The sequence below is a fragment of the Crocodylus siamensis genome, chromosome 4, assembly GCF_052110815.1.
Source record: "Crocodylus siamensis isolate JL-2025a chromosome 4, ASM5211081v1, whole genome shotgun sequence".
Lineage (NCBI taxonomy): Eukaryota > Metazoa > Chordata > Crocodylia > Crocodylidae > Crocodylus > Crocodylus siamensis.
The window spans coordinates 84,013,899-84,033,944 of record NC_143398.1 but is presented as its reverse complement, the minus strand read 5'-3'; the positions used below and the strand labels follow the sequence as shown (position 1 = coordinate 84,033,944).

At 43.1% G+C, this 20,046-nt stretch overlaps 1 long non-coding RNA gene across 1 annotated transcript in view; it reads right to left on the bottom strand.

Moving 5' to 3' along the window:
* Nucleotides 1-12,433: 12,433 nt before the first annotated feature.
* Nucleotides 12,434-20,046, bottom strand: part of LOC149865928 (uncharacterized) — a 36,488-nt gene continuing 28,875 nt past the window's right edge. Inside the window, exons 3-4 of the long non-coding RNA XR_016441810.1 lie at nt 13,041-13,151; nt 12,434-12,502 (exon numbers count right to left, since the gene is read on the bottom strand). This is a non-coding gene — a long non-coding RNA (uncharacterized LOC149865928). The remainder of the gene's footprint in view (nt 12,503-13,040; nt 13,152-20,046) is intronic.

Here is a 20,046-nt window from a genome sequence, read left to right as displayed (position 1 = left end):
CTCTCAAACATTAAGAATAGTTTTGACATAAAAGGAGAGAAAAGCTGCATGACTGGGCACTAGTGAAGACTATAGGAAATGTTACAGAAACCTTAAGATCCCATGAGCTGTAAACTTTGAATGATGGCAGCTGGCATTTGCAGTGTAAGAATAACATACAATAAACAATGTTACTTAAACCAAGCAGTCTTTTTTAACATTTATTTTTACATTGTGCTGTGTGAATTTTTTACCTGTGAATCGTTTTAGACTGGCAGTTTCAGTGAATGAGAACCCTACTTTATCCAGAGCAACGTCTGCTTTTATATCTATATCAACTTATATCTGGAATGGTAATGCCTAAAATGTTACAATAGCTCAGTTGTCTCCTTCTCTGCTGACATTGTAGAGAAGGATGGCCATGCAAAGAGTGATGAAAAAGCCACACCAGAGATAAGGTTTTTCAAAGATGTGCAATTAGAGGTTTATCTCCCATACAGAGAGGCCTACCATGGGAGTTAAGACTCTCATTGTTAGAGCCTCTGACAATCTCACTTGGGAACATGAAATCATACTTTCTCCCAAAATGGCTGGGGTGCAAATTCCTCTGCACAGTTTTAAGTAGGGCCAAGTTCCAAGATATAATCATATGGTTAGGCCTGACTGAAATGTCTAGCATTCTAGTTGACTGCTGTGGAGACAGAGTGCTCCATTCAAGTCAATGGAGCTCTAAGTAACCATATATTGTGTAATTACTGCCTTACTCTGTTCTTACAGAACACTGCTTCACATGGCCTAGTATAAGCCAATCCTGTTATTATTGCTTTTCATCTAAATCGTACTAGATGAAGTGACCAGTGATGGAACCACACGGTGCACTTAAAAGGGATGGATTTTAGTGGATGGGGACACGCATGTGCTCTCTCACTATAATTAAGGACTCCATTGTTTTAACTGCTGAATACTTTTATGATGAGCAAGAAAATGAAGCTTGTTTAGATTTCTAGCTTCATGAATATTGAATAAAACAAATCTAAATCCCAAAAGAAGTGTCTTTATGCTGTAGGATCCAAGTCCTAATTGGATCTAAATCCTTTTAATGGAAAAACTATTCTTATTCTTTTTATGCTGATACATTAGTGTACTTCGCTTTTACCTTTTCATTGATTGACTCTATTTTGTTATTCTCCAAGCTGCATCATTCATATTAAGCAAAGATTTTCAAATCTTATGCTGTACATTTAAAAGCAATTTACAATACCAGTTACACTGAACACATCATTTAGTTTGTCTTCTGTGGTTTCCTTAATGAAGCCAGAGAACAATTTTGGGTTATTTGTTTACTTAAGAGATGGTGATAGGAGATGGTTGCTTTAGCTGGCTATTGTATTCCAAAAGCAGAAGAAGTAGCCAGACTCATTTCCCCCTTTTTAGTTATTTTTAGGATTGGGGTGATGGGGGCACTTATTCACATGTAAGACTGTTTTTGTAATCTGCTTTGTCTGAAGGCTTCAGGACATAACAGAGATCCAGGAAATTAGAAGTAAAGTCTGCTTCCCTTGCATAACACTTGCCCTGAAACCGGTGGAGCTTTTACACAACAAGAGAGGACTTCCATTTAAAGGTAAACTTGAAATGCTTGAGAAAATAAATCAATTGCATACAGTAAGTTTTTATGATTTTCCTAGACTTAAAAAATGCCAAACAAAGGGCACAATTCTAAAAATAATTCATTTACTGACCTTTCATCTGTTGCAAGGAGGGCTGTGGGGTGAACACTCAGCACTTATTGGATTGGGACCAAATGCATGACAAATTTATATGGTTTAAAATGAGTTCCACCTTCACATACCTTTGAAGTCTAAACAGAGTTAAAATCCTTAGCACTCCTGAACTTGACCATTTCCTCATTCAGTTTGCCATAGCATAGACCAGTTATATGCTGTACATTAGTGATGTCACTAAATTTCCCTCCATATCCTAATGCTTCCTTCCTGTTCTCTAGAGTTGTTTGTGCTAGACAGAGCATCATGTGTTAAAAATCGCCATCTACTATGTTGCTTGAGGAGAAAAAATGTTTTAAAAATAAAAAGCAAACAGTGGAAGGTTGTCAAGTTTTCTCTTGTGTATACTGAACCTCTAAGAAGCATCTCGCAGGACAAGAAACACATTTTCCCCCCAAATTGTGCAATTTTCTGCAGAGAAATCTGCCTCAGACTTGACAGTCATAATTTTAACATTGTGAAATTGGGTTCAATGTCTAATCTAAGGGAGTAAGTAGTGGAAACTCCAATGCTCCTCAGAACCTGTGCTCAACAACCAGATTCTGTTCACAGGTTTTTCCTTTATTCAAATGTTCCTGAAGTGACACATACAAACCAGAGATTCATTAGTATGCTATCATTTCTCCCATGACTGTCAGTTCAAATGGGCTGAGCCAGTAGAATTCAGAGTCAGACAGAGACAAAATAAGAATCTAGACTTTGGATTGTGTCCAGGTGATAATTTAGGTCTGGATCCTGGCAGATACCCCTGGAAACTTCAGGAGCAATTGGGGCATGGCCAGCTGCCTCAATGTAGCAGGCAGTGGTCACTGGAAATTTCTGGGCTATGGTGTAGCGTGTTACCAGCATCATGGGTGCATCTGCTAAAAGCCCCACAAAGTTCAAAGTCATGGGGGTTGCCTGGTCAGTGGAGCAGAGGCTGCACCCAGCTGAAGTGAGACAGAGAACCATGCACCAGGGCCTACACCTACTTGCTCCCATCCCTCCCCTCCTCACAGCCAGACCCTCACCCACCTCAAACCAAGACCCCACCGCAGATGACTCCATCCTGTCCTCCTGTACCCAACCCTGGTCACCCAACTGGAGCCACAGGGTGATGAGGGATCTAGTCACCATCTGGAGCAAGGAGGAGACCTGAACCAGCTCCACAAAGGGCACTGTAACAGTGACGTGTTCAAGCCCACTGTCCGACAAATGCAATCATGGGGACACTAAAGGGCCTGGGTGCAGTACCAGGCCAAGATTAAGGGGATGAAGATCCAGTACAAGCAAGTCCAAATATGACTGACAAGGCTGATCCAGGATCAGGCTCTGTTGCAATTTGTGCATTATGTTTTGGGATACCATTTAATTTTTGTGCTCAAATTACGGTGACAGGCCTTATCTGGATTTGGATGATACTGGACACAAATCCTGAAAGGCAGATGTAACTGAGATTCAAGAACCATATATTAGAGCAAATTTAGATTTGCGTGGTCTCTAGGCCCAAGCTGGTTAAAGGGTCTAATAAAAGTATCTATGGAATTTACACAAGTAAAATAGGATAAATTAGATTTGCTTGATCTCTAGCAAGACTGGAAAATGTGAATATATAAGTGAACAAATGGGTGGAGTACAGCATAACATAGGAAGTGTAGAAATCACCTCACAAACACTTCAGTCAAAACTTCAAAGAGACCTGAAGTTGCTCCACCCCTCTGCAAAGTAACTTTAGATACCCATATTTTGACAATATTGACCAACAACAGTTCTAGGTTGCTTTTTGAGTGACATGAGTAGTTTTATTTGATTCAGCCTATCCTCCCAATTTTTCATTCTTTCAATTTTAGGAAAACAAGCCAATAAAAATGAGGCAACAATGATCTTCCATGGCTTGTGGAAGACACCAGAGAACACTATGTTACAGTGTAATACAAAGTGGGGTTTGGCTGGGAGGGGGAAGGAAACCAATTACAGAAGCAGGGAAAGAAGGGAGCCAGGTTGTGTTTCAAGGAGCTTGAATCATCACTGTTAGCAAGAAGTAGGAAAGGCTGGGTGGCGGGGAAGGGAGGGGTGGGCATTACTCAGGGTCTGCAGCTATCAATGCTGTCACGTAAAATGAGTGATTGTGATAGGAAGGGGAAATGAACAACTGTCACTAGAGATGACAAATCATTGTCAGAGATGTGAAGTTGCAATTGGCTTACCTTTTTACTTATCATTTCCACTGAATAACCATCCACACACTCTTTGTTTTCAGTCAGAGGTTAGGAAAACAAGGAAGAAAATCAGATGAGAATTTATGGTTATTACACCATTTTCGGATCTACCATTAGCCTACTCTGAATTCCTTTCTTTCACATGACATTGGAACATGGTAGTCTCTTTTCACCTTCAAATAAGGATGATTAAATTTTTCCATGGTCAAAATGAAAAGTATGAATACCTTTGTAGGAAGTGCTTTTAAGTGGAGAAACTATTACCATTTATGCCTCTGGTCTCAAAGCCCATAAAACCACAGACTTGAGAAACCATAGATTTTAGCTTCCAGCTCTTTAACGTTTATTATTGAAGCCAGACCACTGGGCTGATCAGGCATTTGTTTTTGATGTTCTTGTGGTATATGTCTAGCCTCTTTATATGAACATATACAGTTTTGTAAAACTTTTACCAAAAGAGTACAAATATCAGTAGCACCCAAGTTCTTTTGTGATCAGAGTCTCTCCCCATGTGCATGAACTTAAAATTATACAACACTCAACATATTCTATCTTTATATTAAAAAGAAAAACAAAAGCCAGACTCAGTATACAAGCACTGAAATAATAGCTTAAGAACTGCAGAGTCCTTTGTGCTCAGTGCAGTTAGGTTGTAATCAGAGCTTCTGCAGATGTTTTTAAGTACTCAGTTGCAATCAGGAAAACCTAAGAGAGATGAAGTAGTGAGGGAGCCGTACAACCAAGGCATTTGTTTCCTTGGAAGAAACTTCAAACGTTATAAAAGTCCTCCTAGCAGTGTTGGCCTTCTTCAGAAACTCAAATCATGGCAACTTCTTTCACAGAATGTACGCCTTTTTTCCTATTGGTATATTCATAAAACACAAAGGTATTATTTGTTAAAATGAAAGGCACGTCATGAAAAAGGAACTATTGCTTAAGAAAAAACCACAACAACCATTTTGGATTAAGGGACTAATACAGCATCAGAACCTTATAAAATGGTCCTTAAAAGAAATAGGAATGTGATAGCAAAAGCAAACATAGACATGTAAGAGAGACTGAGACTGAATCAAACTGTGAATTATAACATCAGGAATTAATCTTTTCTACTAGAATTTTCACTATCTATTCCAGAAATGATATCATTCACCAGGGAGATATGGCTGGACACATTGTTCATTACATACATGACTGCCCAGGCAAAAGCAATACATGGGTGAGGCCCCAAAACATACATTTATTTCAAACATTTCTTTGTAGATCCACCTCTGTCAGATCTAAGTGTGTCCCATGCTAAGGACCACTGCTTTAAAATATTACTAGGAAATTCTGCCAAACTGCAATTGGTGAACAGGCTGCAGCCAGCTGTAGGTCTGCTTTCAATTAAGTTCTTATTCAACACACCAGCAGAAGAGAATTGCTGCTTTCCTATTGTATGAAGATGCACTGAATCAGCAATAATTGAACCTTGAACACTTTATAAACTACTCATATGAATTTATAATGTGAGAAAAGCCAATAAAGTCAGCTGCAAGTCATTAAAGAGAGTGCTCAACTGAGGATAGCATCATAAGGGGAAAGCAGTAGTAATGGCTGGCCATCTTGAGCTTTCTTTTTGGCATAAACACTGCATATTGCATGTTTGCTGAAACTGGCTGCTTTAAGACAAGAGCATGGTCTCTTCTTATATGGTATATGATTTCTCAACCAAAGCCATACTTTCTGATGGCTCTTTACACAGGAATGTATAATTGCTTTATACTTTCTTAGGTTAGAAATATACTTCTGTCAGTACCCACTAGTATTCTCGTCAATACCCAGTATTCCAAGTGCTATATTGTAGCAGACCACAAGCTTTGCTGTAGCTATATTTGAGAATCCCTTTCTGTTTTAGGTCAGTTTTTCCAATTCCTTATGCTTCATGCACTTCCACATACAGGGTTAGTGCTCCAAACCTGAGGTTATTTGAATAAGGATTCCTTGAGGTTCAGCTCAGCATTTCTTGAAGTTGACAGATTCTACCAACTGTGTGGTGCATTTTGGTTTTGGTTTCTTTTGGTGTGTGCATGAGCAGATTTGGGATTCAAACCATGGCTATGATCAAACCCTAAATGATCTCAATCATTAGACATCTAAAATGCTAGATAACAGCATCCTGGCATTACCCCTGTTCAGAAGCAAAACTGAAAAAGATAACAAAAAGAGAAATTAGGTCTCTGCTTAACTTGGGTACTAGTGTGGTTGGAATATGAAAGAAGCAAGATTTGAGAGATAGTATCTTTTATTGCACCAAGTTTTATTGCTGGAAAAGATAGAAAACCATCTTTTGGGAAATAAGCAGTCAGACTGATAAATCCAACTAAATTAAAGCAATTCCTCTGACTTGTATTTAGCTTAGACAGTCACTGCTTCTTTCCCTAACTTGATGAAGGATGCTTGGAACTGGAAAAAAAAACTTGTCTCTTCTTTCTTACAGCTATACAAATTAGTCCAGTGAAAGATATTGCAAACCTTACTTCTCTCAGTGTATAGCTATATGAGCAACCTAGTGTGGGACTAAAGTTTACCTATGTGAATACTCTTACCAAGACAGACATGGAAGCTAAATTAGGGAAACTTAGCCCTTAATGAAAGAGGATGCAGTTATTATGGTTTAATTTTCAATTTATTCTGGGGTATGTGTATTTACATATGCAGTTATTGAGCATATGGTATATGATAAAGTCCCATCTGCCTGTTGCCCTATGATAAGTTGTTCCTGTCTTGAGCCTATCTTGGATAATGATGAGTATGTCTGGACAAAGTAACTGAGAAGGTATCTAACCAACCAGTATTCACATAAGGCACAAGGAAACATGCTAGGGTTGTTGGCCAGTGTACCTTTTAGACAGATGTACAAGCATTTTCCTAAAATCCATCTCTGTCAAAGTTTCTTTATTTTGGAGAAATGTAAGTCTGAGTGCAGCTAATCATGCAGAAGGTGTAAAGACTATCTTTTAAAAGATAATGAAAAAAACCCACACATGAAAACTTGCTAGGAAGTGTGAGGACAGAGGTATGCAGGAATGAATATGAGAAAGGATGTGAAACTGTAACAAAAGGTGGAGAAAAGGATAGGTGGGAATGGAAAGGAAAAAGGTTTGAGGCCCCATGACAGGAGGACGTTTCATAGTTGGTAGGGTCGGAAGGAACCTGAGCAGATCATCAAGTCCAACCCCCTGCTATTGGAAGGAAAGAATGCTGGGGTCAAACAACCCTGGCAAGGTGATTATTTAGCCTCCTTTTGAAGACCCCCAGGTTAGGAGCAAGCACTACTTCCCTTGGAAGTTGGTTCCAGATCCTAGCTGCCCTGACTGTGAAGTAGTGCTTCCTGATGTCCAGCCTCTCAGTCAACTTATGGCCATTATTCGTACTTACTCCCAGTGCTCAGGGGAACAGGGACTCTCCCATTCTCCACTGGTCACCCTTGGTAAGTTTATAGACAGCCACCAGATCCCCTCTCAGCCTTCTCTTGTGGAGGCTGAACAGGTTCAGGTCCCATAGCCTATCCTCATAGGGCCTGCTCTGCTGCTCCCTGATCACTTGACTGGCCCTCCTCTGGACTCTCTTGATAGTGTCCACATCCCTCCTGAAGTGTGGCACCCAGAACTGGATGCAGTACTCCAACTGCAGCCTGACCAATGTTGCATAGAGGGGGAGGTCCTTGGACCTGCTCGTGATGCATCTATGGATACATGACAAGGTGCGGTTAGCCTTACTGACCACATCCTCACATTGACGGCCCATGTTCATCTTGGAATCAATAATGACTCCAAGATCCTTTTCTGCCTCTGTGGCAGAAAAGAAAGGAGTTCCCCAGCCTGTAGGTATGTTGCTGGTTCTTCCTCCCCAGGTGCATCACCTTGCACTTGTCAGTATTGAAACCCATCCTGTTCTCATCCGCCCATCCTTGCAACCTGTCCAGGTCTAGTTGTAGCCTGTCTCTCCCTTCTAACATGCCCACTTGTCCCCACATCTTAGTGTCATCTGTGAACTTGAACAAGGTGTTTTTCACCCTTTTGTTCAAATTGCTGATAAAGATGTTGATCAGTGCAGGCCCAAGGACTGAGCCCTGCAGAACCCCACTGCCCACATCCCTCCAGGCTGAAAATGACCCATCCACCACCACACTCTGGGTGTGGCACTTCAGCAATTTGAGACCCATCTGACTGTGTAGGCATTGATGCCACAGTCGCCTAATTTTTTTTAATGAGAATGGGGTCAGAGAAATCACCTCACACACACTTCAGTCAAAACTTCAAAGAGACCTGAAGTTGCTCCACCCCTCTGCAGAGTAACTTTAGATACCCATATTTTGACAATATTGACCAACAACAGTTCTAGGTTGCTTTTTGAGTGACATGAGTAGTCTTATTTGATTCAACCTATCCTCCCAATTTTTCATTCTTTCAATTTTAGGAAAACAAGCCAATAGAAATGAGGCAACAATGATCTTCCATGGCTTGTGAAAGACACCAGAGAACACTATGTTACAGTGTAATACAAAGTGGGGTTTGGCTGGGAAGGGGAAGGAAACCAATTACAGAAGCAGGGAAAGAAGGGAGCCAGGTTGTGTTTCAAGGAGCTTGAATCATCACTATTAGCAAGAAGTAGGAAAGGCTGGCCGGGGTGGGGGGAGGGGAGGGAGGGGTGGACATTACTCAGGGTCTGCAGCTATCAATGCCAGTGCCAAAGACCTTCCTAAAGTCCAGAAAGACTACACCCACCGCAACATCTGCGTCCAAGGATTTTGTGACCCGGTCGTAGAAGGCCACCAGGTTGGTCTGACAGGACCTGCCTCGTAGAGCTGTGCCGGGGTCCCGCAATGTCCTCTACCAATTCCCTCAGCACCCTCGGGTGGAGATCATCTGGACCAGCTGATTTGAAGATGTTCAGTCCCATCAAAAGTTCCCTGACCAGGTCCTCTCTGACCCTGGGCCTGGCTATGCCTCCCCTGAGTTTGTCTGGGATTCCGGTGGGGGTGATGTCTAGGATAGGGTCTACAGGGAAATAAGAATGAAGTAGTCAGAGGAGTGAACAACCTGTAGCTCTATTTTTAACACTCCCATGTGTGCACTACTGTGCATGTTTTAACTGGGGGTCTCTGAGGTTCTCTCCCTCTCATGTTACTGAAATCTTGGGAGAAAGTCCCAAGTTAAGGCAACTTTCAGCTTCTGAAAACCTTAAAATATGGAGTCATGGTACATAATACCCAGTGTAGTTTAAGGAATTGGCTGGATCATGAGGGAGAAGGGCCTGGCTTGGAGACTGCCAAACTAGATAGGTTAGAGGTATAGCTTGGGAGGCCTGGTAGATGCATGGGCAGAGGGTCCAGGTGGTAGAATCTAGCATGTGGATAGGGCCCATCTCTATGTAAAGCTGAGGCTACACAACCAAGGAAATATCTATCCCTCTATTAAGTTGCTGCCCATTATTATTACATATACACAAATGCACAAAGAACAAGGAGATGCTAAACAACAAGGAGAAACTGTTTACATGTTAATGGCTTCTCAAGTTGTACTAGCTTAAGAGGAAGATAAAAACGGGTATAAATGACAGTAGTGTTAGCTAGGCAGTGATGGAGAAGGTTAGGGAAATAGTGGTCTTCCTTCACTTAAAGTTACTGTAATCCACGTAATAAAAAAGTCAAGATTTAAGGACATAAACCATTCCTCTGATTTCTCTACTTGATCCTGTCAGCAGCTGCAAACTCCAAACTTTTGAATACATGCTCACTGCACCCATTACATTATAATAAAATGTACAAGAGCGAGGAGGAGCACTTAATGTTTACATAGCAACCATGTGGCCTAGTGAACAAAACACTGAACTGGGATCCAAACGTCTGAAAATCAGGCAATGAGAAGTTATATGTCAATTCAACCTTTACCCTGCCTTAAGGTAATAATGTCTCCGTATGGCTCAGCAGAACCAATATGGCTTGGCAGATAATCATGCTATATCTACTATGGGTCTCCACATTTCAAAGGCTTTATATGAAGGAAGGACCCTGTCTGGCTCTGGTCAAACTTTCCATCAGGGGCTAAAACGAAGCTTTGAGAACTTAAGCGTTTTTCATAAATAGGCTTAGAAGATTTAATGGCAATGAGAATTGCTGGATATCTTGATGCTCAGCTTATATTTTTAGAACTATGCAATATTTAATATTTAAGAAGCATTTTAAAAATTAACTGGTTTGCAACATGCCAATACTGGATAACTAGGGCTGTGTGAAGCTTCAGTTGCCAATTAGATTCAGGGGAGATTTGGCCCAATTCGGCAGTTGAATCTCCAAATCTGAATCAAATCAGAAGACCCATTAAAAGGTCCAAATTGAATCTGAAGCTTCCAAATCTATTCGGATTGGGCAGGGAGAGGCAGACACAGCTGGGCAGCTGCAGGTTCTCCCGTGCCTCTCCCAGTTGTGCCTGCCTCTCCCTGGGTGGAGGGAATTGTGAGAGAAGCCTCCCTGGCTGCCTTGCCCTCCCCCACCCAGCCCCAGCTTCCCAGCACTTGGGGGAAAAAAAAGCCCCGCACTCACTGGCTACAGCAGTGGCGATCAGAGTCCCTCAGGTCTTGTGATGGATTCCCCCCTCCCCCACCCATGCAGTGGGGGGCAGCAGGAATTGCCCCCCCAATCTGGCACCTGTGCAGAGGCAGCCCCATGGCACAGGTGTAGCATGTCTCAGCAGGGTCCTGCACACTGTCTGGGAGCTGGGGCCACTGGGGCTCAATGGTGCCAGGCTCCGGCTCACTGCTGGAGCCGCCCTAGCATCCAGACAGCACACAGAACCCTGAAGAGCCATGCTGCACCTATGCAATGTGACAGCTACTGCACAGGTGACAAGCAGGGGGGCATCCCTGCTGCTCCTCACTGGCCCATGCTGCATGGGGTAGCTCTGCCACAAGCCCCCAGAGGCCCTGATTACCACTGCTGGATCTGGTGAGTGTGGGGCTTTTTTTTTGCTTTTTTTTTTTAAAGTGCCGGGAGACTGGGGCCAGAAGGGGGATGAGGCCAGGCAGGGCAGCCATGGGGGCTTCTCTCTCACTGTGGAAAGCCACGGTATCTGTAGAAGAGGAAAGATTTTTACATTTTTCCCCTGCATGAGTGAAGTTATTGCAGCTGGTTCATGAGGGTAGTACCATGCTGATGTAGTATATTTGTAAATGTCTCTTTTTATCTATTATATTATTACATCTTAGCCTTGAAGATCTACTGTTAATTGTTGTTCTGAAAAGTAATGGGCATGGAGACAATGTCCTCAAAGCCTGTTAGATTCGAGAAACAAAGGCTACTGTGAAAGGAGACAATATTAGCAGCACAGTTTTCTCAAAACCCTTATGTAGGTGGGCAGTTGGGAAAAGGCAGAGAATGGAAAACACCATGAGGTCAGTTCAGCTTACATAATCGGGTAACATGTAATTGCCAAATCTGAGCTCTTGAGAATGCGGGTACTGCTTGATTGAGGCTCTGGCTCCTGCCTTCCACATTCTTATTCATTGGCAAAAAAAAAGGCTATGCACATTGTGGGATGCAAGGTACCTAATAAAGGGGGTGAAACAGTGGACATGTTACCATTTAAGTGCCCTGAAAATCCAGGATTCCTGCCATATACCTCTATGTGAATGAAAGTTTGACCCTGCTCCACATGTTGTCATATGTGTGTGTGAGTAACTTCTTTAGTTTAAAAATGTTGCTGTAAGTGCCTTTACTATCATCTGCCAGTTGCTGATGATCCCTGCATGTTTTCCAGTCCTGAGCAAAAATGGAAATTCTCGGTTTCTATTAGGAAAGCTGCTCTTGTGGTCAGAAACATAAAGTACAGGAAATACTGCAAGAGAGTTTACTCATTGGTTTGGTAAGGAGTGAGAATTGTTTTAATTTATTAATTACCCAGATTCACTCCTGCATTCAAGTGATAAGCACTGGAAGAGCTTGGAAAATTTGTTTACAGCACTTAACACACTCATATTTGTGAGAAAGAGTGCTATTTTCTGATAGTTACCTCCACAAATCATACCAATTTTATAGTAGGAACCAGATTAGGTTCAGTCACCATGTTGCTGTTAAAAAGGCTCAAAGTGTCATTAGCTTCTTTTTCTTCATGAATAAAAGTGACTCAACTTCAATCCTAATGTTTCAATTCTTGTCAAAAGCAGCAAATAGTCAAGGATTTCTACATTTCTTACATTTGTGAAACATAGTCTGAGTCTATATGATTGATCCAAAAAATAAATAAATAACATTGATAGCGTATATTGCTCCCCTGTTCACCACCCAGTTCACTAGAACAAATCACACAGATCACATCCAATCACTATAGTCACCACATTATCAATCTTTTTTCTTTCTTCTATTTAAAGAATAACACAGAGAGATAGAACTGACTAGAATGCTTCCTCAAAGTGACAGCCTAGAGTCCATACCTCCATTTCCTTGCACTTGTTGGCAATGAAATCTCAAGTGTCTGATACCACACAAGGGGAATGATACCTGTTCTGTGGAAAATTAACAAAAAAGGTTTAAATATTGTTAGTAATGGAGTGCAATGAAATATGTAATTCCAGCAAGAAATCCAAGAAGATTTTGAATTATAGGTGGTCTATGCAACCCCTCTTCTACTATCTTGACACTTTCCCCATAGTTCCTACCCTGAGCTGTCAGGTGTTCTGGGAGCAGCTGCTCCAGATGGGCAATGTTGTCTCACTGGCTCCCTAGATGTAACCATCAGCTCAGCCCTGAGGGCCTGGGTTTATATTGAGGCAGCTCAGCCCCATCCTCCAAACCAGGAGCCCTCCCAGGGTCATGTGACTGTCTTGTGAGGCTGCAACACACCTGCCAGCTGCTCCTCAAACTGTTCAAGCCTCTTAAAATGGCTGGCACCAAAGGTACCCCTACCACAGTGACCACCCCTGGGACGGACAGTTACTACACACAGGAATACTTGGTAGCCATGGAATGGTAGAGTTAGCATGTGTGATGAAAATAGAAAACAAAGGAGAATGAGATACTGAGTGAAAGGAATATGGTACCTACCTTCACTTCTTTCACCTAGTCCTGCTGTTGGTACTGTTGATCTCTTCAGCCAGTCTCATGCACATGGGCTCTCCTCATCCTCCATGATCACGTCACTTCAAAACCTGGCAACTTAATGTTCAAATACTAACTTCTCTCAAAGTCCTTCCTCTTTTTTTATTTTCTTTCTTCAGTTTTCTTTGTCTGACATACCTCTGATCTCTTTACCTTTTTTCTTTGTCTGCTCACCTAGTCTCCACCATATTTTAGCTGTCACACATCCTGCTGCTTAAAGACTGAATAGTTTAGTTCAGGGGTGCTCAACCTCAAGTCTCTGGGCCAAATGTGGCCTGCAGACCCATGGTATCTCATCCATGGGGCTCTCAAGGTTTGGGGGGGTTAGGGGAGGCAGTGGCCATTAATATTATTACCATCCTCCGCTGCCAAATTCCCAAATCCTGCTTGGTGGGAAGGCGTTGGGCCACAGTCCCTTCCCTGTGAGCCCAAGCTATGACCCCTCACCCTGTGGCTCAATCAGGGCCAGGCCATGCCTCCTCTCCCCCCACAGGACTGGGTTAGGTCTGGGCTGTGCTCTCTTACCTGCATCTCCTACATGGCTGGACAGGCTGGGCGCCTTGCCAGCCCCAGTTTCATAGTTGGTAGGGTTGGAAGGGACCTGAGCAGATAATCAAGTCCGACCCCCTGCCATGTCAGGAAAGAGTACTGGGGTCAAACGACCCTGGTGAGGTGTTCATCCAGCCTCCTCTTAAAGACCCCCAAAATAGAAGCCAGCACCACTTCCCTTGGAAGTTCGTTCCACATCCTAGCCGATCTGACAGTGAAGTAGCGCCTCCTGATATCTAGCCTTAATCTACCATCTGCCAGCTTGTGACTGTTATTTCTTGTCACTCCTGGTAGTGCTCAGGGGAACAGGGACTCCCCCAGTGTCTGCTGGTCCCCACTGACTAGTTTGTAAATGGCCCTCAGCCTTCTCTTGTGGAGGCTGAACAGGTTCAGGTCCCTTAGCCTCTCTTCGTAGGGCCTGCCCTGCTTACTCCTGATCATGCGAGTGGCCCTCCTCTGGACCCTCTCCATGTTGTCCACATCCCTCCTGAAGTACGGCACCCAGAACTGGATGCAGTACTCCAACTGTGGCCTGACCAATGTCACATAGAGGGGGAGGATCACCTCCTTGGACCTGCTTGAGATACATCTATGGATGCATGATAAGGTACGGTTGGCCTTCCTAACTGCTTCCTCACGCTGTCAGCCTATGTTCATTTTGGCATCAATAATGATACCAAGATCCTTTTCTGCCTCTGCACTGATGACAAGGGAGTTCCCTAGCCTGTAGGTATGCTGCTGGTTCATCCCCCCTCCAGGTGCATCACTTTGCACTTGTCAGTGTTGAAACCCATCCTGTTCTCATCCGCCCACCCCTGTAACCTGTCCAGGTCCAATGGCAGACTATTTCACCCTTCTAGCATGTCCACTTCTCCCCACATCTTAGTGCTGTCTATGAATTTGACCAGGGTGCTTTTTACACCTCTGTCCAAGTCGCTGATGAAGATGTTGAACAGTGTGGCCCTGCAGAACCCCACTGCCCACATCCCCCCAGGTCGAAAATGACCCATCCACCACCACTGTCTGGGTGCGGCCCTCCAGCCAACTAGTGACCCATTTGACTCTGTAGGTGTCAACACCACAGTCCCCTAATTTCTTAATGAGAATGGGGTGAGAGGCAGTGTCAAAGGCCTTCCTAAAGTCCAGGAAGACTACGTCCACTGCTACCCCTCCATCTAAGGATTTTGTGATCTGGTCATAGAAAGCCACCAGGTTGGTCTGACAGGACCTGCCTCTAATGAACCCATGTTGGTTGTCCCTAAGCATAATATCCCCTGCTGGCCCCTCGTGGACATGCGCCAGGATAACTCTCTCAAAAAGCTTACCCAGGACCAAGGCAAGACTGACTGGCCTATAGTTTCCTGGGTCCTCCTTCCTTCCTTTTCTGAAAATGGGGACCACAGGGGCCCTTTTCCAGTCCTCTGGCACCTCACCAGAGCACCATGAGTGCTCGTAAAGCCATGCCAGGGGTCCCGTAATGACCTTTGCTAATTCCCTCAGCACTCTGGGGTGGAGGTCATCAGGACCTGCTGATTTAAATATGTCCAGTCCCTTCAGAAGTTCCCTGACTAGCTCCTCACTGACCCTAGGCCTGGGTGTGCCTCCCCTGGGACCTACAGGGGTCCCAGTGGAGGGGGCGACCCCATCCCTGCTCACAAAAATGGAGGCAAAGAAATTGTTAAATAGGTTAGCTTTGCTGTCTGGTGCGACGACTAGATTTCCTAGCATATCCTGCAGGGGCCCCTTGTTACCCAGTAACTTCTTTTTACCCCCTATGTATTTAAAAAAGGACTTCTTGTTGTCCTTGATCTGGGTAGCTAGTCCCAGTTCCATCTCCGCCTTGGCCTTCCTGACCGCCCCCCTAGAGCCCCGAGCAACTGCAGTATAGTCCTCCCTGGTGATGGCCCCTCCCTTCCATTGGGTGTACACCATCTTTTTAGCTGGGAGACAGTCCCATATGCTTTTGGTGAGCCATGGGGGCTTTTGTGCCCTCTTGCCCCCTTTGATCCACATTAGGATTACATCCCTTTGGGCTTAAGGAAAGGATCTGGCTTTGATTGGTGCTCTAAAGGGGCCTGTTGTAGTCTGGTATTCTTTATTATCTTCATTAATGATTTGGAGGATAGGAATGAGTAACATACAGTAAATCTGCAGATGACACCAAGTTGACTGGAGTTGTAGACTCTCTGAAAGGCAGGGTTAGGATACAGAATGGCTTTGATAAACTAGGCAAATGGTCTGAAATTAACTGAATGAAAAATGGACAAATGCAATGCCTTGTAACTGCTATACCAGCCTACCTGAATTAGTCTACAAGGTGCCACTCTGTCCTGCCTGCTATCTGACATTACACTAACATGGCTAAGTATCTCTCTCAAATAAAGGAAAGTGATTCATATCCCCTACCTGGCACTGGTAAGTTCTGCTCTAGAGCACTATGTCCAGTTTTGGGGACCACATTTCAAGAAAGATGTGGACAAACTGGAAAGAGCCAAGCAGAGAGGAACAAAAATGATTAGAGGTCTGGGAAGTACTACTTACAAAGAGAGTTTGAAAAAACTGGGATTATTTAGTTTTAAGAAAAGAAGGCTGAGGTGGGATTTGAAAAAAGCCTTCAAATACCTGAAGGGTGATTAAAATGAGACTATCCTCTTTGCTACAGGGAACAGGGCAAGGAACCATAGTCCTAAATTACAGCAAGAAAAAATTAGGTTGGATATTAAAAAGAACTTTCTCACTATTGGGGTGGTTAAACACTGGATTCCCCATCCAGAGAGTGTGGGAAATCTCCATCCTTGTTTTTTAAGAGCAGGTTAGACAAATACTTGACTGGGATGGTTTAGACAGGAACATTCCTGGCTTGGGAAAGCGTTTGGACTAGTTGACCTTGTGGATACGGACACAAATTACATATAAATTGGTATAAGTGATCAGAAACCAGTTCAAATCTGTAACACAACAGAAGTTAGTGCACATAAATTGCTTTCAAAATGGCCCAAACCAGTTTAAGATAAACCTGGATGGATCTGGATATAGTATCAGACATAAGTGATTTAGGTTAAATCAATTTATTTAACTTCTGTTCCAGGTCCCTTCCAGATTCAAGTTAACTTACAGTCCCCCAGAATCCAAGGATTTTTTGCACCTCCCTCACAAACACCCCCTCTTCCCCCCCAAGGGTGGGCAGGCTAGCCTTGCTCCAAGCTGTCTGCTCCAGCTGAGCAAGAAGACATTCTCTAGTGCCCCCCCCAGCTTCTGGCCTGGACCACTACAGGTATGAGGATGTATTTCCAGAATAAAAATGGATGCCTGTTCACTTATCAGTCCAAACTATGTAGCTTAGACTAGCCCGCAAAGATTGAATGGATTGGGCCTCAGGCTTTTTGACAGTCGATGAGGAACTGTCCTGCCCTAATTTTCTATGATTCTATGATTGTGTACTAGTTCATCCCTTTTGTTGTATTTCATTATATCTGTTATATTAAAACTTGATTCTATGAGATACAAAAATAGGTAGGCTTGATTTTTTTGGCCACAGACCTTTTTTAATTGAATGAACTAAAATAAAACCAAGTATACATTTGGAATGACTAGTGTGACTGAACAAATATTCCAGTTTGGAAAACAGGACTTCTGAAACCATGCTGCAAACTGGTAGTATGAAATTCTCTCTGTCTAAAATCTTCAGTGCCAATAATAAGGTATTCTGTGTGTCAGAAGTCCCCTTTCCCTATCTTTGTGGAAATAGCAGTCATAATTAGCATTGCGTTATTAGTAAAAATTATGGCAGAAAGATGAGCTCTGAGGAAACATTACCTGCCTCTATCTGGCAAACAGAACAAGCTTTCTTTTTCTCTCCAACTTAATTTAGTCAAAAATACGCCATTAAGTGGAAATGGGATATAGTTTACTGGAAATAAAATCTTTACCCGCATACTATCCCCTTGATACATCACTGCTAGTTATGGAAGTTACAGAAAAATAGCTCTGTTCTCTTTTCCATACAAAAATAAATCCCTATTCCAAATGATAAACTAAAACTCATTATTTTATCTCCTATGCTGTTCTGATCTCTTCCTCTAAATAGTCCTACTATATATCAGGAAGTTATGTAGTAAACCGCTGACCCCCTGCCCTCAGAAATCTTACTATCATCAGATTTTCTACATTCAAAAACAGCCTTAACAACTTTCTGGGGCTGAGTTTTCCTGTATATTGTGGCTACCCCTGACATGTAACAAACTAAAACTCTAATGTGCAATATTTTTATTTCCCATATAGGGCATCAAATGAGTAAGATATTTCCAGTGGCTCTTTTCTCTTTCAAGCTCCTCTAGAACACTCTGAATGTTGATGATAAAACAATAATTTCCCCACATAAAACGAATGAATCCTTGGCAGCTGATCTATCTACTAGAATTATTTCATATGTCTAATCATAGTCTTGAGTACAAGAACTAAGGATGCTGGGGTGGGGGGGAAACGACACAGATATTTTTATAAGCCTGTCTTAATAACTCTGAATGCATTTGTTATACAAAACTCAGAACCTTCACTCATACTGAGCGGCAATGTCTACATGAGCCACTACTGCACAGTCAGTGGTTACTGAGTATTCATTTAGTATTTGTATAAGCAAGTACAGCTTTATACAAGTACTAAATAAATGTGCAGTAACCCCAGTTACTGCACACTAGCACTGGCAAATGCCTTTTTTGTGATGCTACTGTGCCTAATACTACTGTAAAGTGCCGTCACATCACAGTTTTTGCAAACCAGCTTAACCAACAGAGGTACAGTTTGATATTTATACATTTGTGTGTGGATACCAGAGAATGAATTAATGGAGGGCTATGATAAACAAGATAACTCGGTGCATGAGAGCATAAAAGAGAGGGGGAAAAATGAACTCCATTTCTACCATCTGGCACGAGCAGCTGAAGCAGCAATCAAAAGCAGGGATTGATGCAATGGAAAGGGAAGAGACAAAATGAGGCCAACTGTGGTCCTTCCTTTCCCAGAACCTTCTTGGTTCAAGAACTATACAGGAGAGGAACTCTACTTTCACCATTCAGCTACTCATGAATGCCACGTGCCCTCGGAGGCTGGGGGGCAGGGCATGGCAACCACCCGCAGGCAGCGGAGGTGGTGTTGGTGACGTGGTGGTGGTGAGCGGGGAGCTCCTGCAGGAAGTTGTGGCAGTGTCAGTGGGAGGCGGGGTGGGGGATGATGAGCACCAGTGACCAGCAGTTGGCAACCACCCACAGATGCCACCAGCAGCAGCAGCAGCAGCCAGCGGTGATTGGGGACCACCCGCAGATGCTGCAGGTGCCGCCGGCAGCATCGGCAGTGCTTTTCACAGGGGGTACACCGCCAATCTCAGGGGGTGCACACGCTCCCGTGTACACCCACTACACATCACCAATGCAGCCACCTATATTCATATCTGGTGAAGCTAGGATACAGGTGATGCTCCCTACACCAGTTATGTGTCCTTAGGGAAAAAACTGCTGAGAGGAGACAGCCAGAAACTTCAGCTTGTAGGAGACATTTCAGAAGTGACCAAAGCAGGGATTTTCAGTCATTTAGAGCTTCCAGCATGTTCTGACTGGATTCCCTGTGGTGACTGGCTGTTTGTGGCAACTCTCTCCCCTCGCTCTTCAAAATCTCTTCATCTCAGCTTCACTTCACTCTTGCTCCTAATACCTTATTCTCCCTTGCCCCTGCCTAACTTGGTTCCATTCCCCTCCCCACTTACATTCTGCTTTTCTTTTCTTTCCATTTAGCTATTTATCTAATATTCCTCCCTCCTCATCCCCAATAAAACAGAACAAGACATATGTATGGAGCTATTTTGATGTTTCTTGTTGGTCATGTGTTATAGCACTACTCTCTCCTTGGTCTGTCTTGTCTATTAAGAATTTTAACACCCATGGGCCACAAACTGCTTGCTACTTTGTATGTGTCCAACATCTAACATAATAGGGTCCCATGCCTGTTTAGGCCTGACTATTATAAACATAATTAAAAATAAAAAATATATATATTTTGCATCCAATCCTGTAGTTCCCCTAGGTTTTTATTTATTGTAGACACTGAAACGAGGAGAGACACCAGACAGCTGAATTAATAAAGCTACTTTCTTTATTTGAATATGAGTGTTCTCTGTCTTCAGAAGGCTTTACTTATCTCAACATGATATTTCAGGGTTTTTTGTTGCTGCTATCCAGGGCAGTCACCAGAAGGAGGCTCTTCCTGGTCTGATATCCGTTTATAGACAATTAGAAACAGGATATCCTGAAAAACTGTAAGAGAATATATATGCACACATTTCTGATAGCAGATGCCCTTCCACTTTACAGAACACCCAGGGTATCTTCCCAGGTCTCAAGGTAGGAAAAGA